Source organism: Porites lutea, chromosome 6 (genome assembly GCF_958299795.1).
Source record: "Porites lutea chromosome 6, jaPorLute2.1, whole genome shotgun sequence".
Classification (NCBI taxonomy): Eukaryota; Metazoa; Cnidaria; class Anthozoa; order Scleractinia; family Poritidae; genus Porites; species Porites lutea.
The window spans coordinates 8,902,881-8,929,546 of record NC_133206.1 but is presented as its reverse complement, the minus strand read 5'-3'; the positions used below and the strand labels follow the sequence as shown (position 1 = coordinate 8,929,546).

Here is a 26,666-nt window from a genome sequence, read left to right as displayed (position 1 = left end):
CAAGTAAATTAATGGAATGCTGCGTCGCAAGTAATATCACTAATTACGTGGTTACGCAAAATTTACTTGATTAACAGAAAGTCAACAGAACAGCTTTTAATACACCTAACTGAGAGGTGAAGAGAAGCAGCAGAAAGAAAGCTTTTTGTGGGAATACTGTTTGTGGATTTCACTAAAGCTTTCAACACAGTGTTGCACAATATATTACTATAAAAGCTGAACGACCCTGGAATCAGAGGAGATATCTGGCTGTGATTAAAGAACTGCCGTACATAACGAAGACAATTCGTCAGAAATCAACGGATGCGACTCCGATGCGCACATTATAACTCACGGAGTGCCGCAAGTGTCGATCCTCTGACCCACGCTATTCTCGCTCTCCACAAACGACCTCCTAAAATCACTAGGCTCTGCGGAAACCTATCTGTATGCAGACGACACAACAATATACTGTATCGCAGATACGACGGATTTGCAAACAAACTCTCTAAACAATGTTCTAGCTGAACTCCAGGAATGGTGCGACAGAAATTCGATGGTATCACACCCAGGAAAATGTAAAGCAATGATCATGCAGCGCAAATCAACAGTTACTGGCCCTATCTAAGCTCTTCGCCTTCGCAACAACATTATAAAGTGGGCAACCTCAGAAAGACTCCTCGGAGTTCAAGTTGATAACAAGTTGTCCTGGCCAGATCAAGCTGCAAATGTAGCGAAGTCCTTCGCATCCAAGTTAAGTCTACTCTGACGCATGCGATTCCTCCCTCAGAAGCAATTAGAAGATTTCTACATAAAAGTGATAATGCCATCAGTTACATACGGTCTGGCAGTGTGGGGATCGGGCAACAAGACGCACCTAAACAACCTGGAGAAACTCCATGCAAGGGCTGGACGGATTGTATATGGGCTGCCATGGGACACTAGCGCTGAGGATGTCTTAATACGAACTAGATGGGACAGTCTGGAAACAATGTACAAACTGCGACTGACGGAGTTTGTCTTCAAGGTTACACCGTCACGGAATTTAAAGATTTGTTTTTACAGAGGAATTCTGGCCACAGAAGAAATGAGAACATCATTCTCCCAAGACCAGAAGCAAATTTTATCAGGAACTCCATACGCTTTAGAAGAGCAATCGCATGGAACACTTTAACAAACAAGGAAACAGGGGCTAAAATATTGAAAGAATTTAAACGCTGTCTTGTAAAATTTGATACTGATAAAATGAATTTCGAACCTATTTTAGCTACAACTAAAAATAGAGATATCGGTTACGAATACTTTTAACAGTTTTAATTTTCAACTGTACATTTTCACAACCTACACAGGGAGCCCGAACGCTCTTTTAGCTAATAAAAAAAATTAGATGTATTTACGCTGTATTAGCTAATGAAATAACGAGATACATTTTCCTTTGTTCCTTTCACTGTCTTTATAAGTCTTTTTGGGAGGGATTTGAATCCGATAAGAGACGGTTAACATTGCTGGTTATCAAATGCGTTTGCTTGTCTGGCCCGTCGTAAATAAGGGACGGACCATTAGAAAAGTTATGGGGGGTGGGGGGAGGGGGAATTTTCGAGCCGCAGGAATTTTTTTTCGTTACCAAATTCCTTGTATGAATTTTTTTAGGCCATAGCATGAAAATTTTTTAGGATTAATTTGCGTGCATGAATTTTTTTTCATTTAATTTTTCCTTGCGCGAATATTTTTTTTGTACTTCGCCCGCCCCCACATAAGTTTTCTAATGGTCCGTCCCTAAGACGCTCAAGTTTTGTCTCACTTTTGTAATATTGTTAACTATTAAGTTTCCTCCAACGGCCATGAGAAGAGAAAAGAGTCTCTTTTCTTCTCTCGTGACCGTTAAATTGAAACCCGAGATCATCTCCCGAGGAGATCGAGAGTTAATAGTTAACACGACAATATTAGAAACGTGATACGAAACTTGAGCGTCTTGCTTATTTACGACGCGCGAGACAAGCAAACGCTTTTGATAACCAGCAATGTTATTCAATAAGGATCTCTGATCAGATTCAAATCCCTTCCAAAACGACTTATAAAGACAGTGACAGGAACAAAGGAAAATGCATCTCATTATTTAATTAGCTAATACAGTGTAAATACATCTAATTTCCCTCTAATTTTTTCTATTAGCTAAAACAGCGTTCAGGCTCCCTGTGCAACCTATTTTAGTAACAACTAAGAACTGAAATATCGGTTAAAAACATTTTTAACAGTTTTTAATTTTTAATTGTACATTTGCTTTCAGTACTCCTTATTTTTCTTGTAATCGCTGTAATCACGACCCCACCAGGAATGCTGATCTTTTTATCGTGCTAAAATAAAGTTCTTCCTACACCTTACCTTAGCTCGCTGTTTGACCCACTGGGCTTTATAGCTCCCTACACGATAAAAGCTAAGCTACTTCTACAAGACCAGCTTTGCCGCGAGAAATTAAGATGGCACAATCTGATTTATGAACCTGAGAAAATGCAGTGGTCGCGTTGGCTTGACGATCTCCCACAGTTGAAATCTTATGTTGACAGGTGCTGAAATCTAAGGATTTCATTTCAGTAAAGAGTGTTTAGCTGCATATCGTCTCTGATGGATCTCGCGTGGGCTATGTAGCAGTAGACCATGTGCGCTTTTTCAACGCCAATAGAATCAATTGTAGCATCGTTATGGGAAAGACAAGATTGGCTCCCATACACGAAATCACAAAACCAAGATTGGAGTTGACTCAGTAAAGCTGAGCCAGCCATACGAGAAGAGCTAGAGACCAGGATAGATCAAGTTGATAAAAATGAACTGATTCAAAACTGTCCTGAAATGCAGCAATAGTGACACGAAGCGCTTCCACCTGATTGAGACAAACCGCCTTACTATTATCTGGAGCAAATTATCACCCTTAGAGTAGGGGTTTGTCAGTCGAGATGGCAATCCGGCCAATGATTAGGTTCAAGGCCTGATCTGAAGACCTAACGAAGAATGGTCGGTGGCTGAATGGACCAGCGTTTCCTTGTGGAAGTACTAAGCTCGCTGGCTCGCAATAATTTAAGTCCCGGAACTGATACATAGTGACCCAAGGGGGAAAAGCAAGATTTACACCACTACTGCTTCTTCAAATCCTCTTGACAAGTTAATATATCAATATTCTTTGTGGTGGAAAATAAAAACAGCATTTACTTGGCTGATGTAGTAAAGTTTACGAGCCGAAACAGGGAAGCGTCAAAACCAGTACGCCATCCTTAGTAACAGAGGGTTTTTAAACGGGAGTCTTACAGTGGAAGAACGTCATAAGGCTGAAAAAGAAGTACCGTAAAATTCCGAAAATAAGCCCCTCCATTTATAAGCCCCTCCAAATATAAGCCCCCCAAACTCGTAACGCAAAAAACCCTCCGTTAAATCGCCCCTCCAAATATAAGCCCTCCTGGGGGGCTTGTACTTGGAAATTGCCCTCAAATACAAAGTAAAACAAAGCAAAAACGGTAAATTTCCTTCCAACTATAAGGGTAGCCCAATCGATTTTGAGACGCAAATTTCCTTCCGTAGATAAGCCCCTCAAAAAGGGCCTTTGAAAAATATAAGCCCTGGGGCTTATTTTCGGAATTTTACGGTAATTGCGTTCCCGGAGGTATTTAAGGCACCTTCTACCTTGTCGGACGAAAGACAAGCCAAAAGCATTATATGAGGAAAGGCTCATCAAATTTTAAGTTAGGCCAAAAGTTGAGAGGTGGATTATTATCCTTTCTTTCGTCCAACAGATGACTATGTCACAGAACTAATAATTGCTTTTCCCATCACCATGAGAAAGTACGTCACCTTCGACAGGGGTCTGTGTTTTTATCTCTCAGAGAAGGTTCTGGACTTTTGAATGGACGTTCTGTAGCGCGCGAGTGTTAACAGTAGTGAAGACTGTTAGAAAAGAAAAGCTTAATGGGGATCACAATTGATCGCAAATTTGCGCAAGAGGGAGTTACTCCGCACAAACCTTTGTTCACGCATATTGGAGTGAACGTTTTTGGTCCATTAGATGTGAAACAAGGCCGAAAGCAGAGTGAAACAGTATAGTTGTTTATTCACTTGATCAACATTCCGAGCCATACACATCGAAGCTGCACACAGCTAGAACACAGTCGCAATGTTTAATGCCTTAAGAAGATTCATCAATCTCAAAAGTCTCCTAAAGCAAATTCGAAACGACTGTGGAAAGAACTTTATCAGAGCTGATGAGGAGTTGGAGTTAGACCTGTGTCGATGAGTGTATCAGCAAAGAATCAGTGGGTTTTTTACATACAGAGGGATTAAATGGATCTCCAACCCACCTGGGACATGCCATATGGGAGCTTGGGAGAGGATGACAAAGGCCGTACACCAGATCCTAAAGGCTCTATTAAAACGAGCTGTACTGTCACAAGGTGCGCGAAAGGACAGAAGGGAAGAGAAGTGCAAACTACGACAACAGTTCTTAAACGGCCAATTATGAAACCTGCTCATCATCGTTGTCTTCGTCTTCATCTTCATTAACATCATCTTCTACATCGTCCTCACAATATTTACAGCTCTTATTCTCGGCAAGCCCTCTCCCTCATTCAAAAAGTTGGTTATTCCTTCTATCGCCATCATATTGTTTCGGACAACCCACTGTTTCGTGTCGATTGCTGTTAGACGTACGGCTAAATGCTCTCGGACAGAATGGCTAAAATGTACCATTCTCTCGCCCTATTAATTCGATGAACGTTTGATATGGAAAGTGGACTCGCAAAACTCCCCCGTTTAATTGATTTAGGGTTAAGTCACTCAGGACTACTTTACTTTGAAAGCAATGCTAGAGCCACTAGGAGTGGTCAGTGAGCCCTTTTGAGCTTAACTCCGGGCAACTCTTAGTGGCTCACAGCAATGTTAAATAACCATGATGAGCAGCTCAGAGCAACACTGAGTAAATAGTATACACATTAGCGCTACTGAGAGCAGCTCTAAAGTAGCTCGACGCAGCGCTGAGTGAAGGGTGGGCACGTGCACCTTTGCGCTAATAAGAGCAACTCTGAGTAATCGAAGAGCATCCGTTGTAGTAAATGTATGGGGGGGGGGGAGGGGGGTTCAGTGAGAGAAAAAGTATGGAAGCGGGGTTTAGTAATGAGGTCGCCATCTTGAACTTTGTATGTGAACACGTTTTTACTAATGAGGTCGCTATCTTGAATGGGAGAAAAGTTTGGTTCAGAGAAAGCAAAGTTGAAATCGAACAACTAGAATGCAGCGGCAAATATTTTGTCTCAAGTTCAAAACAAAGCCTCAGTACATCGATTTCGGTCGTTTTTAAACATACCACACTATTTTTCTCAACTGTGCTTAATGCTGGGTGACAGAAAGTACAACAATCGTTTAAATTCGAATCATTTGGAACCGAGAATTGTATTCAATATATTCGACCCTTCCTCGAACTTGTTCTAAGGAAACAAAAGGGCTATTAAATAAACTTAATTAACAACGTTTGAAGGTCTGCTCTTTGACATTCCGCTTTCTACGAAACTTAAAAGAAAAAAACGCCCTATTCAAATAATTATCAGTTATCCTCTTTAAACTTGAGTGATTTCAAATCAACATCTATCTTTTGACGTCACTATTTACCTGTCTCAATTTCCATATGTTAATCACCATGTGGATCCGCATGATCCGCCCTCCTAGAAACCTTATTTGCTATACTACTTAGTCAAGTTACTTTGCGAACTTACATTTTCTCTGAGCTATGTTCGGGACGGGACATCCGGTTCCCCATGGAAAGCCAAAGTAAGAGATCCATTGGCGTTTCTATGTCAGGGTATGGCTCGTCACCTGAAGACAACAAACAAGATAACAACATATTTTGCTTAGGAAACAGCTATGAGAACACTATAAAATTTGCTAATATTTGATACCCACCGTAAGTGGCAATTTCCCACAAGACAATACCATAGGACCATCTTTAAACGAAAGAAACAGAAAGATATACAAGTCAAATAAATCCATTCACATGCAAGATCGAATATGACTAAACGATATGTAAAAACATGAAGTCAAAAATCATTGCTTCAAGTATCGCAGCTGATCGTTGATAAAACCAGTTTGGACACCTACACGTCACTTTTGGCGGTGTATACTTGGGCCTTTAACGATTCTAAGGATAACCATCTCCAAGGTACTCTTCCCTACAGAAGAGAGAAAGATTCTCGCTTTAGAATTTGAATAGCCCGCGATCAGGTCCTTTCGGCATCCCTATTACATACCAAAAAAATCGCAAAATAGAAGTTGAAGGGAATACCTTTTCGTTCTTTGAGTTTTTTGTTCCAAATGTATTGAAATGAATTCGATTTATTATAACACTTTAATTAAAAAAGCCAGTAAATGATAAACGTATTTTGATTAGCACTGCTATTGAACAATCAGTTCATGAGTCAGCGTGCGTATGTCGAGATATTGAGCACGCGGGAAGTCTGGAGAGCACGAAAAAGGCGTAAGAGTTTAGAGCAATTCTAACCTCTCGAGTGCTCTCCAAACTTCCCAAGTGCTCAACATCTCGACATACGCACAGTTGAAGTATGAGCTAATTGTTTTATAACATTATCAAAGCGATCGATATAGCAGTTCATTTAAAGTTTTATTATTGTAGCGCGCGTCAGTGTCTACGTGACTATATATATTTTTACCTGAAAGTTATGTTTTTAAGCTTATCTTGAAACAGAGAGAGATTTAACTCAACTCACTTAAGATAACGTTACAAAAGATTGTAAAATCCATATTGGGGTACCGAAAAACTATTAATTCACAGAAAAATTCTTCTAGAGAGAAGGATTTTTGCAAAGAATGATTTGCACACGCCATAGCCCGCACAGCTCGTGCAGATGACAACAACAACAACAACACACACCTAATTTTCCTACTATTGGTTAAGGAATTCAAAAGTTTTCTCTTAAATTTACGTTATGAAATACATAGTAAGCGCTTCATCGCGTATGCACTTGCATCGGGAGACGTCTTGGGAGGATGGTCACAAAGACTTGAGGTATAGTTTATTGACGTCATCAGTGTGCTCAATGGGAATATGAAGCACGCTCGTGCCATTAAATTTGATTAGGCGAACATTCTAGTTATGTTATAAAGCTTGTTCTAGTCCGGTGATAAGCGCCCCTGGGTTATAAGCCCCCCTCGGATATAAACCCCTCAGTTTATAAGTCCTTCTAAAACCCTTTACGAAGATACATAAGCCCAGGGCTTATAAGCCGCAGTTCACGGTAAATCATTCTTATGGTGTCTCGATTTACAGTTGAAAATGTCGGCCATCCCAAAATTGTGCAGTTCGAAGCGGTTCCCGAGGCTACATGTATTTACATTGGATATTTTGGTGTAAATACCATAGTCTGAGATATCACGTGCCAATCCAAAGTCGCCAACTTTGGCTACGAGGTTTTCTCCAATGAAGACATTTCTAGCTGAAAGGTCGCGATGAACGCACTAAAAAGAAATAAAAGATACAAAGATAAAAAATTGTATACCGGTAAAAGCTCAAAACGTACAGAAATGCGGGGAGAGCCTCGAACTAATCAAACCTAACTGTGAAAAAAGTGATTGGAGCGAGGGCTTTAATAAAAAAGCCCAAGGGTAATGGAAAGAAATGGGAAATTCGGCGCAAAATCTTAGCGGTTTTTTGTTGGTTTGCATGAGAAGAATCTGAAATCCACTTTCCTCTGAGTAAATCCTTAAAAACTGAAAAAAAGCTTTGTAAAACGACAACAACAAACAAACAAACAACCTGCACTGCTTAACATTACATCAAACTGAAACAAAGACTCATTTTAGGCAGTTTACGAAACATATCGTATCAAAATAATAATACTGATATCAAACTAAATCATAGAATAGCATCAGTGGGAGTAAAGAGTCTAATCTTCGCGGTGGCGCGTAAATTGTCGCAGTTCACAGGTAAATTGTCGCGGGTTTCGGGTGGATTTCGCAGGTCGATCGTGGGTATAGTATTTTCGCGGGTGGACAAGAATATCAAAAAAACGAATTAAAAATAAACCGAATTTTGAGACCGTAGCGAGCATCAAATGCTGGGGTCAATAACGCACATTGTCGGGGAAAAATTCACCTTAGACTTTCCTTTGAGTGTTCTAGGAGTATTTTGTTACTTAATCTTAACTTTGACGGTGCTCTTCTATTCTATGTCTTTATATCCTTTAATTTAGCGCCTGCTGTCAGGCGAGAGGACGGCACAGAGTTCAAAGTTTTGTATCTTAAAGCGATCCGGGCAGCTGTCAACCGATACTTAGGATAACCTCCCAACAACAAGCCATGGCCGATAGTCGGCGACTCAGCCTTCCAAAAATCTAACAAAGTCCTCAACACTATTTGCAAACAAATGATGCAGGAGGGGAAACGTGGGCCAACCCTTCACAAAAATGCTGTTACGAGCGAACAACTGCAACAGCTTTACGGAACAGGGCAACTCGGCAAGTGGTATACCTTAGATCCGTCTCAAATCCTCCGTACTGAATGGTTTTACATAACCTTTTATTTCGGTAAAAGATGGAGCCTAGGTCTTGGTCAACACCTAAAGGGCGCTTCGCCTAACGTGCGTACGGAGTCACACTAGCCAGGAAATAAAAAACGCAACCATAAGTGAGTTTAGTACCTCTCTTAAAAGTAGCAAATCTAGGGAACAGTTTCTTTTACGGTTAACTTTTTTTTACTCTATTTACGGCTAGCGGTTAAAATTTTTCAATTTTCACGGCTATCGACTAAATTTTTGGCCGTTTTACGCCTATCGGTTAATCCCATTGAGACCCTCTTAATAATATAGACAGAGCAAAGACAGACGGCCACAGAGGAAGAATATAGAAAAATACCACTCCACGGATGGAAACTACTATATGAAAAATATCTGCCAGAATAATCATCCCTTCATATGCTGAAAAGTGCTGAGGTACAGGAAAATGTTTTAAAGATATATTACAAAGAGGTAAGCACGTTTTGAGAATGGAAAGAACGCAAAAAGGTATTACACGTATATTCCCTTACCTTTTTCTTTTCTAAGAATTGCATCCCCAAAGCGATTTGAAACGCGATTTTAAGTAACACCCGGTCGTTTAAGCCAAAACGTACATTTACTAGCGACTCGCTTCACCAGAAACGCATGCTATTCGTTTTGATATTAGGAAGTCCTTTAAACTACCATACTGAACCAGTTCAGTCACAACAAGAATCCTCTCTGAAATAATAATAAAAAATGAAAAAGAAACATATTAAAGAAAAAGGAGCCGAGTATTCGTTACAGCAAATACTGATTAGGATAAAACATACGCTCTCGAGTACAAACGCCAACTAAGCTGACGATGTTTGGATGCCGACCAGCTTGTTTTAACATCTTTATTTCACTTAATAAATCGTTTTTGTCTGCCATGCTTGTACCATCTGTATAGAAAAGCCACATTACAGTAAATTCATTAACACGTTATACACTGATTAGCTTTCACTGTGTTCGATGTTTTTAAATCGCGGCAAGATAAATTATATACTTTATCATCATCATCATCATCATCATCATTATTTATTTATTTATTTATTTATTTATTTATTTATATCAGATAACCTGCATCAGGCCCTCCGTGGGAGTTCATGGGGGCCCTGTTAGAGGAGAGGACATTTGAAAAGAAGAAGAAGGCGTGACACAAAGAAATAAATGCAAGAAGAATATATTGATGTACATTGTGTACATTTCTTCTGCAACACAGGTTTCGTTGCAGCATGTCTACTCATTCCTTTAAAAGTAAGGCTGATAAATGAAGGAAAAAAAACATATCAACCAAATTAGGTGCCTTTCATTTATTTATAATAGTACCTTTTAACTGCTTTACTGCGACATCATAGATCCTTCCATCTTGTCCCCGGTAGCTACCTTTATTAACAATTCCAAACTCTCCCTCTCCAAGTACTACGTCAGACACTCTTAATCTATCCAAGTCAATCTCGAAGCTTTCTTCCTTCTCCTTTAATAAGATACTATAAATATATTTCTATGATCAGAAAAATTACTAAAGGTCTAATAAAAATATAGGTATAATAAGACAATTGCTCTCGCTGTCTGACCCCATACTTATTCCAGTATGTAATCCGAAACTTTTAGTAGGCTGTCCGAGTAAGAATCGACCACTTGATCATGATCAAAATTTCCATTCCGTTCAAAATTTGTCTCGCATAAAACAAGGTTCACATAAGATGAAAGAGAACAAGTTTCTTCGGTTCTAAATCTTTATAATACCTTAAATATTGAGGCAAAATGTCACCGATACCCGGAAACCTCAAAACAGGTATTTCGCCACGCCAACATTTGCCCAATTTCGGTTGCTTGCTTGTCGGCCGGGTATTTGTCAGAATAACTCCAGATTCACATAATATATACACACATCAAAATGCTTTAACTCAGTGGTAAAACAAGATCAAAGTAACACCTATTGTCTAATTACCAACCAAACGCCTGCGTTGCTGGTACAACACACTCCCTGAACGCGAGCTGCAGTGATGTTAGGACAGTCCCTCTATTTTTCTCGCTTCCTCCGAAACCGACCCTCGCTCCCTAAGTGGTTTTGACACTCATCCAAGATGGCTGCCCATAACGCAAAGCGCTCGATCTCCACGATCTTACGGAAAAATAGGGGACTGTGAACAGTCTTATCTCCAAAGTAGGTTGAGTTTGATCGTCCGGGTGAAAGTAGTCCTGAATTGTCCTGAACGTAGTCCTGAATTGTTGACAGCGACTGACGTTTCGACAACCTGTGCGGTAGTCATCTTCAGAGTCAAAGTGAAGTTGTACGTCAGTTGATGGTATTATACTCTGGTTATTGATCTAATTGGTCAGTTACGTCGCGATGTTGTTGGTCGTCTGTCAGTTAAGCCGTGATGTTATTAGCTATGAAGACTCGTAATCAGTAATTGGTGCCTTTCGATCCGTCTATTGTCACAGTTAAACAGTCGTCTATCGTTAGTCAAATTGTCAGTTGTCCAGTCGTTCCCTCGTAGTTAGTTTTGCTTGATCTCGTCAATAAGTCGTTTATACGGTGCTGGTAACTGTCGGCTACGATTCAGTGGCGTTTGTTCTAAGTTAGTAAACCAGCTTTCTAAAGTAAGACGTTGATAGTAGTCTGTAGAATACGTTATACATGTCGCAGAGTCCCAGTCAATTTGATGTTTCGTCTGTAAATGGTGCTCAGCAATATGATTGTTGACGTCACCATTCCTCGTCGCCCGTTTGTGTTCGGTCAGTCGCGTGCTTAGGTTTCTGCCGGTTTCAGAGGTGCCTCTGATGTACGGTATAGTCGCTGTCGTAACAGGGCCAGAGTTGGTCTGAGTTTTGGAATCAGTGTTACTGTGAGTGTTCCGTCTAACAAAGTCCGTGTTGTAATTGTTCTTACTAAAAACGTTGTTAAGATAATCAGTCTCTTCTTGTAGGCTGTCAGGTGAGTCGCACACTAGTTGCGCTCGTCTCGTCAGAGTCCGGATAGTAGTGGCCTTGTGAGAGGTCGGGTTGTACGAAGACTGATCTAGTAATCGGTCGGTATGTTCGGTTTTCTGTAAATAGTCGTTTTTAGCTTGTTGTTGTCGCGAGTGACCAAGCAGTGTAGAAAAGGTATCTTACCATTTTCTTCGATCTCCTTGGTGAACTGTATGTCCGCGTTCTGTCTGTTAAGGTGTTCGTGAAAATCGTCGATTCCGTCTTTGTGTACGTCTTTGTCAACGTAACGTAACCGAAGAGGTACAGTTCGCGTGTAGGTAGGTAGGGCTTGTTCCTCGATGTTTTGCATGACAATTTCTGCTGCAACAACAGAAACTGGAGAGCCCATAGCTGTACTGTGTAACTGTTTGTAGTGTATGCCGTTGTACTGAAAGTACGTCGAAGTCAAACAGGTTGAGTAGGTCCATAATGTCGTCTGTAGGTAGTAGAGTTCTTAATAGCGTTCTCAGTACAGTCTAGAGCCAGCTGAAGTGGAATACTGGTGAACAGTGATTTCACGTCAGAGGACACTAGTTTGTGGTCGTCCGGTATCTGTATTGTCTTTATGGCGTCAATAAATTTCTCAGTAGACTGTAGTTTGTGTCTAGATTCGTCAGTCAGCGGTTTCAGTACGTTAGTTAAGTATTAGACAGCTGGTAAGTCGGGAACCCACAGAAAGAAACTATGGGCCGGATAGGTATGTTGGGTTTGTGTATTTTTGGTAGTCCATACAGCTTGGGTGGCTGCAGAACACTACACCTCAGTCTGTTGAAGCGTCGAAAATCGATCTTATCGATTTTCTTCAGTGTAAGAGGTTGTTGTTAAGTGTGCGTTGCAGTGCGGGTGTCTTCATAGCCAACAACATCACGGCTTAACTGACAGACGACCAACAAGATCGCGACGTAATTGACCAATTAGATCAATAACCAGAGTATAATACCATCAACTAACGTGATACAACTCACTTTCACTCTGAAGATGACTACCGAACAGGTTGTCGAAACGTCAGTCACTGTTAACAATAAGAGCCCTATTTAGGACTACGTTCACCCGGACGATCCAACTCAGCCTACTTTTGAAATGACTCCTGGTTGAAACCTTTCACAGTCTTATCTCTGGGTGGAATTTCTCTTTGTCAAGTGGGCCCTTATATTTAATGTTATTTTTTTCTGTAGGATCCAACGCCCACGCCCTTCAAACCTTGCCTAGTTCTGAAAGCGGCTGCAAAACCAGGTTTATTTCATAGGTACTGAGATTTATCCACGAAAATCATAGTGGACAAAATTCGTACTGATACTGCTCGTAGCCAATCAGGAGCACGAACGACAAAATTTCACCGTAAAAAACTATCATTCATCCAATCAGCAAAGCGAACGACGAAATTTCACTGATGATGAATGAACGTGCTAAAGAGAACGTCACCCGTAAGCCGTTGCACAAAAGGCTGCGGGCTTTGAAAAATGGCCGAGGCAAGGTTTACTTCTGTTTGCTCGGTTGGAAAATTTATGTTGGAACACGAAGACAAAAATACCGCTCAAAAACCCGAATCCACAACACCTCAACAGATGAGCGTAGCAGTCAAATGCGAACTGAGTAAGGTTGAGTCTTTGATAAAAGACCTTACTACAACAAGTTTTAATGAAGAACAACCCACTGTAAACGACAGAGCGACCAAAGATTTTCGAAACCGCGATTTACAGCTTGAACTGGACCTTACTCGCACCAAACTCGGGCTGTTCCAGCTACAGCGAGAGTCCACGCAACCAAGTGCTTCGAAGATGGTCTCGGCGACCACAACAACAACACCTGATGATAATTTGGTCGCAAAAACAACCTTGAAAAGTCTCCAGCAAGACCCAGTTGTTCAATCCGAGCGCAAATCTCTCATGGATTCCTTAGGAGACCCCATCTTACTGGGTTTAACCGAAGAGGAACAAGACCCAGCGCAACCGCTGTTAAAGCCCTTTGCTTTAACACTTAGCACTACACGGGGTTAAGGAGACCGTGCTTGGAACCTCTGGTGATGCTAGAATTGTATTAAAAACCGCTCAGGATAAGAAACTCTCTCTTGAAAAAATGTCATTCTCACAATGGTCAGCGGCTAACTCTCGTATGTGGTGAAAGTTAACCTATTCATGCAGGGCCCTTCTCAGAATTTAAGCAGCAGCCCCAAGCAGCCAAGGTCTCCACAGACTTAGTTTGTGAGACCTAGGCAACAGAACTAAACAATGACCCGGACATGGACTTTATCTTGGATGGTGTTAAGCTCCTTTCTCCTGATTCAATGGTTTCACATGCCTTTACACATGCCTGGAGCTAAAAATCAAATTGAAGCGCAATTAGTCAAAGGTCTCCGAGAAGATCACTTTGCTATAGCACACAAAGCCAACATGCCCATTATTATTGACGACCTTGAAGCTGTACCAATAAGGACTCCAATGAATTACGAATGATCATGGATTGTAGCCGACCCTTAATGATGAATTCTAACTCATGTATGGATTTAGAACACTACAAGTATGGTATGTTACTGTTGATGATGCAGAAAATCTCTGTCAACCTGGTTGTTGGTTGGAAAAAGTTGACTTAAAACCTGCATACAGAAGCGTTGGCACACACCCCGACGGCTGGCGAGATACAGGAATGTCGTACCTCTATGATAAGCGTCTCCCATTTGGAGCCGGGGCCTCACCAATGGTGTTTCATCGCCTCGCACAAGCGATTAGTCGTATGATGGCACGGAGAGGGTATACTGTCCTGGCATATCTCGATGACGTCCTTATCATCGAACCAACCCAACGTCTGTGCAAAGTAACTTTTGACACCCTGTCTCTCGGCTTCACTGTCAACTGGTCCAAAGTTGTCTACACTGCTCAATGTCTGATTTTTCTTGGAGTTGAAATCGACACTGTTCAGTTTGAGCTGCGTCTGTCAGACGATCGTGTGTCTGAGTTATCCCTTCTCAAGGTAACATGCTCAAAATGCATATGTACCAAGCTTCACCTACAACGACTCCTTGGCAAGCTTAATTTGGCAGCACGAGAATTTCTGAGGCGTCTTATTACCTTGGCAAACTCGGTTAAATGCCCTTACCATCACCTCTATCTAAACATAGGGAGGCAGGTAGGTAGCAACTTTATTTAATGAGGGTAACAAATGACAGTAAACACTGATGAACTAGTGGCCCTCAGTCGTAAGTAAAATATTCAGAACTAATAAAAATAGACTCGACGAACTGAAATTTAAAAACACTACAAGATATAAATGCAAGAGCCGACCTCCTGTGGTGGATCTGCCTCTTACCAGCACACAACTGTAAAACTTTGTTCCCCTCAGCCATCCCAGGACCTCCTACAGCGGTGCTTACTGATGCCTCCCTGTCTGGTGGAGGGTGCTTATGGGCAACAGACTGGATGTATGCCAACTGGGCCTTGGATTACTTATCTCTTTACTGTCTCCATATCAATTACAAGGAGAAATTTACCACTGTTTTAGCTGCACACCGTTGGGCACCTTTCTGGTCAGGTCATCGAGTAATCATCAAGACAGACAGTCAGGTGGCTGCAGCCATTCTAAACAAAGACTCAACCTGTTTTCCGCTGATCATGGACTGGATTCGTTCTCTCTTTTGGCTTAAGGAGTATTGCAATTTCAGTTTGCTCGTCAAGCATATCCCAGGAGCAACCAACACCCTACCTGGATCAAATGACTTCGAATCTTACATGTCCCCCTTGTCTCTTGCTCTCCCTAGATCCAAGGGATTAGCAGCAACTTGACCGTGAAGCCACCAATTTCCGGCGCCAAGCATATGTACCTACTACCAGGTCCACCTACGTGATTCAAATGCGTTCATACCTATCCTTTTGTGTATACTACGGTTACCAGCCTCTCCCAAGAGCAGCATTAACCCTTACTCGCTATGCAGCTTTTATGGTAAGGTAACTCTCAGCAACCTCCATCCCAGCTTATTTAAATGCGGTTCGCATTCTACACCTTGAACATGGTCTGACTGACCCAGCCAAAAACAATTCTCAGTTGGCAACTACACTTCGAGGAAACAAGCTTGTAAAACTTTTAACAGTGTCCCAAAAGAAACCGATTACACCCCATTTCCTATTAGCCTTCAAGAGTCACTTAAATTTGGACAAACCTTTGCATGCAACTTTCTGCATGGGCAGTTTGTCTAGTAACGCTCTTTGGCCTCCTGCGTAAGGCGAATTTGCAATGCATAGGATTCACCCAGTTTGACCCGTCCAAACACCTACGCGGGGGAGACATACTCTTCTTTACTGACTGGGCCAGCATCATCAATCGATGGTCAAAGACCATCCAATTTAGTCAGCGCATTTTAACTGTTCCGTTACCTCACATTGCCCAGCATTCACTCTTCCCTTATACAGCTCTCAGACATGCCTTTCGCTTGGTACCAGGTACCAGCACCTTTATTGGGTCCAGCCTCCATCCCAGCATCAACTGAGGAAGGCCTGACTGCTCTGACTTATGGAAAGTTTGACTCCCTTCTAAAGCTGTTGGCAGCCAAGACGAACATAGACCCGTCTCAAGTTAGTGAACATAGCTTTCGCTCGGGCGGGGTCACTCTGGCTTTTCAAGCTCAAATCGCAGCAGAACTGATTAAGCGTTTAGGAGACTGGCAGTCAGATGCTTATAGGTCTTATATACACGTCCCAGTTAAAGATAGAATGCCCGCAGTTCAGCGTCTAGCATCTTGTGTTTGGATTTTTCCCTCGTGGAGACTTTTTCGTCTGGGGTTAGGCGGTGCCTTCCTTCGGCAAATGTTATTAAATGGAAGGGTTCACTTTGGAGCCCTTCCCTGTTTACCCCAGACTTGACTGTTGTAGTTTTACTTCTTTGACACTCGTATAAGAGAGAGTTAAAGATTTTAATGCCTTTGAAATTTTATATGTAATACAAAACTCAGCCATGTACAGCTGCGACGTGTTTCAATAAATTATCTATCTTTATCTAATATCTTAAAGTTGAGCGACACCAAAAAACCGTGCAATGAGATTGTCATAAAATACAAACTTCATCGATAGAAACTCGACTTCTTTGTGTCCTCCGCGCACAAAAGAATCCAAATTGAACAAGACCTATATCGGAATTATAACCCGAGAATTACATGTACAGACAGCAACGGCAACCGTATCCAAACTATGCCTGAAAAATGCGACGGAAAAAGCTTCTCCTGCAAAATAGCTGTGAACGAAAATGCTACAGTTATTTTCCACGCATGTTTTGAGTCTTCGATGGATCGTCCGAATAAATCCTACGCTTAGGATAAAACTTTGCCATTTGTTGTGAGCAAAGAATACTAACTAGACAAGAGGAAGGGAAGAAAAGCCGATTCAGCGCTTCTTTCAGGTAACATTTGGCAAAACTGGAGATCCGCACTGCTCGTAGTGGGGAGGAACGTTGCGTGACGACACTAAAAACGGCTGTGTAGCAGACTACACTTCTCGAAGGTTTGATACAAATGAGTTCAACGGCGCTCAATTCGATAATTCGTCCCATGATACCTTGCGACCGTGTCTAACCTCCTCTTGACTTTCCGTAAAATAAATCGTCTTGCTCGATAAGTAGTTTTCCGTCTCAATGTGAACTGTAAAACATTTTATGTTATTCTGAGAGGCCTTTTTACATTTTTCTTAATATTAAGATAACAACCTTAGAAAACTACGTGGTAAAAAAAAGCGCCCAATATTAACGCATTAACTTATTTAAGCGCGCGCTAGCTTTCGTGTCAACAAGTAAAGCCATTCCCGAAAGATGCTGATCGTGATTATTCCACTTTATCTTGTTCGGTAGAAGTCACTCCTGGCCATTTTGGGAATAATATTCCCATTTTTTAAAACTGTGATTGAAACAGGGCTTTCATAATAAACACTCGCCGGACAGTCTCGCGTATCAGTAGTTCCATATTAGGAAGTAATAATAATAATCATAATCATAATATATGTTATTTAGCCAGGTTGGCCTCTTCAGTATAAAATGCTGATATCAAGTAAATTTTGATTGGTTGTCCAAAAACACCCATCATTTAAACAGAGCTACACGCTTCAGGGCTATATGCTTCTGGTTTTTAATATACATTTTAAAAAGGATCACGTCAATACGAGACTAAAATAAAATATTCTCGATCCACCTACGCAAAGATTACACTGAATGTACGTACACTACTTGTACCTTTCTCCCTCCAAAGCATTGAACTGTCCGACGCTAGTCCTAGTATCTTTGCCGCTGTCACAAGTGCGAGGCATCGGCTGGCGAAACTTCAATGTTCTTTTGGCAGGAATGTCACTGGGTATTGGACGAGGCAACTCACTCGTTCGAAACCGCTCTTTTGACAGATGAACACAAAATTCCCCTGAAAAGAACAGATTTACGGTATATCGTTAGTAATCGGCCGTAGGTTTTTTACTTGCAAGTCATGAAAAAATTTATTTCCACTAAAATTTGTGAAAGCAGTAGTAAGAACAGATTTTGAACATTTCAAAATAAATACACAACGTTTGAGTTTAGAAAACATACTTCTATTAATGATCCGTTACACTAATCTTATAAGCAGGACTTAAGTGAGCTCTTTGAAGTATAGTACCAATTGTAATTTTCTTAATTTGAGACGCAGATCTCCAGTACACAAAAACACTCTTAAGTCAGTAGGGATTGACATTATTTGCCGTTACAACGAAAAGATCACTAGGAATATGATCTACTAATTCCCACAAAAGAGTTACGAGAACTCATGCTGCTCATGAAAGAGTGTCAATTTACTGACAAGAACACTTCTTGAAGCATGTGTAAGATGATTAACGTATGACACTTCCTTCAGGCCTGGTTATCCATTGAGCAAAAACCGAGAATTAAAATGCGCTGTTTTCAGTACATACCGAATATGGTTAAAGGGGGCTGGGAAAAAAAAAAAACTTTAGATGAGGATGAGGGTTGAGTAAACTATAGTGTAGATGATCTAGTATACAGCAACCAAAATATCCGACAAATGGTGTCTGCGTGACTTCGTATACTGTAGACATCTTAAGCTGGTACATCGCTAATGTCTGCATAGCGGAGAACACTGTATCACCATAAAAGTATGTTTTCAAATTCCAAAAGATCCGACAAATGGTGTCTACGTGACTTCGTATACTGTAGACATCGTAAGCCGGTACATCGCTAATGTCTGCATTGCGGAGAACACAGTATCCCATAAAAGTATGTTTTCAAATTAAATTTTACTAGGAAATATCACGGAGACCCTAGGTTGAAAATCTCCCAGCTCCCGGGAGTGAACTGCCGCTAAAGCGAAGACGTTTTCCAGATGGACACCAATGGTATTGACCTGAATCTTTGCGAGGATGTTTGCATATTTACCTAATTTCATTTCCCAAATCCTGGACTTTATCTATTGATGGGTTTTGTTTTTTAATTTTGATGGTGTGACAGTGAGAACCGGCAATACTTTAAAAGAAACTAGCCTTTAATACACGGAAAAGAGGCTCTTCGCAACGAAATCAAACAAAACAGCGGTGATATTTAAAAATAACTGCATAAAAAAGAAAGAGAAATTGAAGTACAGCGTGTACAAGGAAATTATAACCGAATTTCGGCGTCCTTAATTCATTTAATACCTTCAAACTGCTTTGCTGTGACATCATGAATCCTTCCATCCTGTCCTCGATAGTTCCCTTTACTTACAACTCCAAACTCTCCATCTCCCAGTAGATTGCCAGACTTTCTTTGTCTCTCCCCGTAAATCTCCCATCTTTCTTCATTCTCCTTCAATAAAATGCTATCAGATATTTTCTAGCATCAGATATTGATTTATACAACTTGATCATCAGTTAATTGTTTCTACTACCTCTTCATATTCATTTTAATCCGAAGCGTAAAGTCTTTTATGTTTATGCACTGAAAACAATCATCTTTTAAAATATCTTGAGTAACACACCACGGAATTCATACGAGTTACTGTACATACGAATACATACGTGAAACATACGGATCACCTACGGATATCTTCGAACGCTTTTTCATTTATTTAAACAATTTTCATTTCTGACGATTTTGAAAAATGTAACTTACTTAATATGCAAATTTTCATTTCTAACAACTTTTGACAATTTCTAAACATGTAACTTACGTGAATCATAAACTGATTATCGACAGGGGGCGCGAAAGTTTTTTCTCTTGGCTCATTCGATCATGCATGAATAGCAAAGATCACTTTCAATACTTGTCATGCAAGTTTGACGCATACTAATTTGAGCGCGCGTAAGCTTTCGCGTCAACAAGTATATTAAAGCCATGCCCGAAAGATGCTCATCGGGATTAGTCCACTTTATCTTGTCCGCGGTAGAAGTCACTCCTGGCCATTTTAGGAATAATATTCCCATTTTTTTAATTCGTAAATTTGTGATTGACCTTTGTAGAGCTTCGTTTACAAGGCTTTCATATTAAGCACTTGTCCGACAGTCTCGCGTATCAGTAATTCCATATCAGGAAGTAATAATAATAATTATAATAACAATAATAAACGTTATTTAGCCAGGGTGGCCTCTTCAGTATAAAATGCTGATATCAAGTTAATTTTGATTGGTTCTCCAAAAAACCCCAGCATTTGAACAGAGCTACACGCTTCAATGTTATACATGTATGCTTCTGGTTTTTAATATACATTTTAAAAAGGATGACGCCAAAATGAGAGTAAAGTAAGTTTATCGCTTTTTTAAAGCGAAAATAATATATTCTCGATCCACCTTCGCAAAGATTACACTGAATGTACATACACTACCTGTACCTTTCCCCCTTCAAAGCACTGTTTTGTCCGACGCTAGTCCTAGTGTCTTTGCCGCTGTCACAAGTGCGAGACATCGGCTTGCGAAACTTCAATGTTCGTTTGGCAGGAATGTCACTTGGTGTTGGACGGGGCAACTCACTCGTTCGAAACCGCTCTTTTGACAGATGAACACAAAATTCCCCTGAAAGGAACAGATTTACGGTATATCATTAGTAATCGGCCGTAGGTTTTTCACTTGCAAGTCATAAAAAATTTATTAAAATTTCAAAGCAGTAGAACAGATTTTAAACATTTTAAAACAATTACACAACGTTTGAGTTTAGAAAACATACTCCGAATACTTCTATCAATGATCAGTTACATATAATCTTATAAGCAGGACTTAGGCTTGCTCTTTGAAGTATAGTACCAGTGTAATTTTCTTAATTTGAGACGCAGATCTCCAGTAAACCAAAACACAGTGACTTTTAAGTCAAAAGGGATTGACATTATTTACCTTTACAACGAAAAGATCACTATGAATACAATCTACCAATTCCCACAAAAGAGTTACAGGAAATCATGCTGCTCATGAAAGAGTGTCAATTTAGTGACAAGAACACTTCTTGAAGCACGTGAAAGATGATCAACGTATGACACTTCCCTCAGGCCTGGTTACCCATTGAGCAACAAACGAGAATTGAAATGCGCTGTTTTCAGTACATAAGGAATATGGTTAAAGGGGGCGGAAAAAAAATAATAAAACATTCCATGAGGACGAGGATTGAGTCAACCATAAACTAGATAATCTAGTATATAGTAACCAAAAGATCCGACAAATGATGTCTACGTGACTTCGTATACTGTAGACATCGTAAGCCGGTATGTCACTAATGTCTGCATAGCAGAGAACACTGCATCACCATAAAAGTATGTTTTCAAATTAATTTTTGCAAGGAGATATCACGGAGACCCTAGGTTGAAAATCTCCCAGCTCCCGGGAGTAAACTGCCGCTAAGGCGAAGACGTTTTCCGGATGAGCACCAATGGTATTGACCTGAATCTTTGCGACGATCTCTGCATATTTACCTCATTTCGTTTCCCAGATCCTGGACTTTATCTATTAATTGATGGGTTTTGTTTTTTAATTTTGATGGTGTGACAGTGAGAATCATCAATACTTTAAAGAGACTAGCCTTTAATACACGGAAAAGAGGCTCTTCGCAACGAAATAAAACAAAAAAGCAGGGATATTTAAAAATAACTAGCCTGAATTTCATCCGATTACTTCGAGTCGTTATTACTCCCTCAGTAACGTCTGAATCGACCGGCCGTTAATGCCGTCCAGTGACGTCACTACTCCCTGACCTTTGCTTTAATTCAGGCAAAAAGTAAAACAAGATTTTCAAGTGGCAAACCGAGAAATATCGTTTGGAAATGTCTGCATGATACAGAACTGCTTTATTTTTTTCGATCGTAATTCATGTTTAACGTTCAAACTATCAACCGCATGCAGTACAACTCTGAGCCAGTTGTACTAAATTCCATAATCAACCTCGGTCGCAATCACGCAATGAAATAAACACACACACGGAACACTTAGTTCAAAAACACAATGATTTGCTTTAATTGAAAAGAAGCTATTTGGTCCTTAACGAAGAAAAAAAACAAGGAGACAAGAAAGAAAAGCTAACAGAATCATTACACTTGACGGTAAAAATAGCAATAAGGCCGAATTATAACATTGATCTCAGAAAACTTCGCGTAAACAAAATCACCGGCCGCCGAAACCACAAAGCGGCTGTAAATGAAAAACCAACCGACTGTCCGCAATGATCCTTCATTCGCAGTTCAATACAGCATTTCAGTTTCGAAGACAAGGGCAATTTTGCTGTTTAAGATAAAGATCAAGCTTATCGAATTGTTTGAACTATTACGAAAGGATGCCAGGGATGCGATCCGCTGAATATCAAGCGACAATCTCGCTAAAATTTTTCATAATTATACATAATTATGCGAATGTTTAGACAATCAACCAATCAAAATCACTACCCGGTTTTCGGGTAGTGAGTGACGTCACTGGACGGCATTAACGGCCGGTCGATTCAGACGTTGTTGAGGGGAGAAAACGTCTCGAAGCAATCGGATGAATTTCAGGCTAAAAAATAACTTCATAAAAAAGAAAGAGAAATTGAAGTAAAGTGCGTACAAGACAATTATAACCGAAGTTCGGCATTAATACCTTCAAACCGCTTTGCTGTGACATCATAAATCCTTCCATCCTGTCCTCGATAGCTCCCTTTATTTACAACTCCAAACTCTCCATCTCCCTGTAAATTGTCAGACTTTCTTTGTCTATCCCTGTCAATCTCCCAGCTTTCTTCATTCTCCTTCAATAAAATGCTATCAGATATTTTCTAGCATCAGATATTGATTTATACAACTTGATCATCAGTTAATTGTTTCTACTACCTCTTCATACTCATTTCAATCCGTAGCGCATAGTCTTTTATGTTTATCAGTTAACACAATCACCTTTAAAAAGATCTTGACTAACACGCCACTGAATACATACCAGTTACTGTACATACGAATGTACACGTGAAACATACGGATATCTACGAACGTAATTCTTTTTCATTTTTTTAAACAATTTTTATTTCTGACGATTTTGAAAAATGTAACTTACTTAATATGAAAATTTTCATTTTTAACAGTTATGAACAATTTCTTAACATGTAACTTACGTGAATCATAAACTGATTATTGACACGGGGCGCGAAAGTGTTTTTTCTTGGCGCATTCGATCATGCATGAATAGCCAAGATCACTTTCAACACTTGTCATGCAATGTTGACGCATAACTATTTGAGTGCGCGCTGGCTTTCGCGTCAACAAGCAAAGCCATGCCTAAAAGATGCTTATCGTGATAAGTCCACTTTATGTTGTCCGCGGTAGAAGTCACTCCTGGGCGTTTTGAGAATAATATTCCCATTCTTTTAATTCGTAAAACTATGATTGACCTTTGTATCGCTTCGTTTACATCGCGAAACGAGGCTTTCATATTAAGCACTTGCCCGACAGTCTCGCGTATCAGTAATTCCGTATTAGGAAGTAATAATAATAATAATAATAATAATAATAATAATGATAATAATAATAATAATAATAATAATAAATGTTATTTAGCCAGGGTGGCCTTTTTAGTCTAAAATGCTTATATCAAATAAATTTTGATGACAATTGGTTCTCCAAAAAACCCCAGCATTTGAACAGAGCTACACGCTTCAGGGTTATATGCTTCTGGTTTTTGATACACATTTTAAAAAGGATGACGTCAAAATAAGACTAATGTACACCTACGCAAACATTACACTGAATGTACATACACTACTTGTACCTTTGTCCGACGCTAGTCCTAGTGTCTTTGCCGCTGTCACAATTGCGAGGCATCGGCTTGCGAAACTTCAATGTTGTTTTGGCAGGAATGAATAGCCAAGATTACTTTCAATACTTATCGGAGGGAGGGGGTGTTTACATGGCTTTCGAGCCTTGACGCTTGCCAATTTACAGTAGCCAACATTCGATTTATTAAAATTCTAACGTGACTCCTAGGCTTTCTGGTCATTTTTGATATTCTATATATTTGGTTTGGTTTTCTTTGTGCTCAAAGCCTCGGAGTCATGTTAGAATTTTAATATATCGAACGTAGGCTATTTCTTCATCTCTTTAAGGTACTTTTATCACCTGATCCGAGCAATGCACCGCTGCTATAAACTCACAACAGTATACAGCAGTTTCTCCCAATACGGACCGACCTAGGCCGGTGAATAACATTTTTATTTTTTTCCAACTGAGATTTAATAGTTTCAGGAAAATTTTTCTTCACTCTCCAACCTAGCTATATGAGTTGAAGGAGGACGCGTCTGTGTTGATGAAGGGCGCCATCGATTACAAACCAAAACAAAACATTACAACATGATTTTTAGGTCGGTAATTTATATTATGGCACTTACTACTCTCTTTTAGAATAAAGAAAGTTTTTTGTGTCTTGCTAGACAATTCATAATCTGAGTGTCAAACAAGGATAAAAGAATTGACGAGCTTGATATTAAAAGCCTTAGGAAAAAAAATACAGCAAGGATTTTCTTCGCGGGGCTGAATAATTCGAAAAGTGCTTTAAGATTAGTTCAATCGAGTGGGATGAAAACTGCACAAGGGCTTTGTAAAAATAGCTAATTACAAATACCAATTTTAAGGTTTTGAAATGAATTCGAATAAAAGAAAGCGATGCGAGTAACAAGTTATAAACAAGGAAATGAAAACGGCGATAACCGACTGCTGGAAAAGTGATTCGTGTTGGTTGTTTATTCAAGATTGAAAGTTAAATGCAATCATTGACAAAAACCTTTTCTGATAAGTAGAAAACTAGCGAGGCAAAATTCAATGAAAAACGGCAGAATCTAGATTCATACAGCAAAATGGAAAACTAAACTACGAACAGAGCAAAAATGTCCAATAAACGGTGCATAAAAGCAAGATTGCAGTACTTACAACGCGGTTATAAAGCTGGTGAAGCGACATCACAAGCCACCTATTTTGCTTTACTTTAGCGGTTGCTTCATTCTCCCTTCAGATTTTTTGTCTGAATAATAAAATTCACTTTTCCCTAGCTGATGCTAATAATAGCGCAAGTTTCAAGAGAAAAATTTGTGTTTTTATTGTTAGATGTGTAAATCGAAATGAGAAACGTCGGCAAGTTGAAAACTATATTAAAGGAAAGTGAAAATCGATTTTATTGGAAAGTCACGTGACTCTTCATAACTGATCATGTGACGCATTGTATCTCCCACACTACTGTCTAATTTAGCTCTAAACGTCAAGTAGCAAAGATTCAGCTATTTCCCCATCGTATTGTGCACTTTTCATTGGGTTTATATAAATGTTACAGTTCAGCCTCGTTTTCATAATGCAGGAGCGAGGGCCTAGACAAAAAACCCGCTTAATCACAGATATCATAACATTTGGAGTGGGCAACAGCACAATTCTTAATCAGGATGGCAAGACGAAGATTTTAAGCTATGTTGCCTGCTTCTACTCAAAATGTTTAGCGAAAATCGTTTTTTGGCGAGCTGCCTCCTGACTAAGATTGCAGGATTTGGAGAATTCCGCGGCTGAGAAAAAAAAAAAAACATTCATCCACTCTTCAATCCAGAACGTAAAGACAATTCCTCTCAGCTACAACCAAGTTAATGGAATAGAATGATTTATTTAATGTCGAAGACGTGGGAAGTGTTTGCACAATCTTCCGAGCTAGAGGCTTATGTTAAAAACGCTCGACAAACTAAAAATACAAAACAAGATAAAATATGAATTATGCATATACAAATATAAAACACCTAACTATTAAGAACATCGTAATCTATCTAGGAAAATAAATTACCGTTTTTCGGTCAACGAGATTACTCAGCCACAACCGGGCACAAAAAGACAGTTTTCTCGGCCACCACCGAAAATAAAGCACACTCAAACAAAAGAGTACAGCAAGAACGGAAATTTATTCTAGGCCTCCACCAGGAAAGTATAAAGTGAATCTACCCCGCTACAACCGACTATAACGAGACGAGAAACAACAAAAGCTGCATGTGGATTTGAGATAACTCCTGTCGGACACAATCGAAACGAATAAGACGAGAAAATAGTTACGTTCACAGAGACAAGCAAAAGCCAAACCAGCACGTAAAATAATTATTCTCGGCCACCATCGTGTGAATAAAATTATAAAGCGAGAATTTCAGTATACAGGGTGCTTTCCCATTGAAACGTGATTAGCCAAGGCAGCCTCGTCAAAAGACAAACGCGCATTTTTACCACATGACCAAGTTTCCCCTTCAATTGTCGTTTACTGGTCATTATTTCTCTTCACAAATTAGTAGTTTCACTTAATATTTTTATCCGTAAGAATTGTTTTGAGCTGTTTTAATCTACTCGTTTTCTACCGTGAAATTCTAAACTTAAATCTGACGTTTGCCGTTTGCCACAAACGTGAAGCTAAAACTCTAAATCAAAGCGGCCCCCAACCGTACAATGGAAACGTCAAGACAATATTTCAAAGCCGGCCCCAACCGACAAAAATACCGTGTAAAAAAAATAACTAGGGCAATCAGGAGACAAGTAAACTTAGTGAAAGCAAAATATAGAGCTAAGAAATGAATTTAACTCTTGTGGGGTAGCAACAACAGTATTAGCTGGCGCTGAATTCCCGACAGACGGAGCAGAAAGAGCAAGTGAAGCAGGAGCAGCAGCAGGTAGCGCCTCGGGAAAGTAAACAGACAAAACGACGACTTGCAG

The 26,666-nt window shown here is 39.9% G+C and overlaps 1 protein-coding gene and 1 pseudogene across 1 annotated transcript in view; both read right to left on the bottom strand.

The window, feature by feature from the left end:
- LOC140941648 (uncharacterized) overlaps positions 1-26,666 on the bottom strand; it is a 563,750-nt gene that overhangs the window by 433,180 nt on the left and 103,904 nt on the right. The gene's annotated exons all lie outside the window — the stretch shown is intronic.
- Positions 1-26,666, bottom strand: part of LOC140941638 (fibroblast growth factor receptor 1-like) — a 51,952-nt pseudogene that overhangs the window by 5,661 nt on the left and 19,625 nt on the right.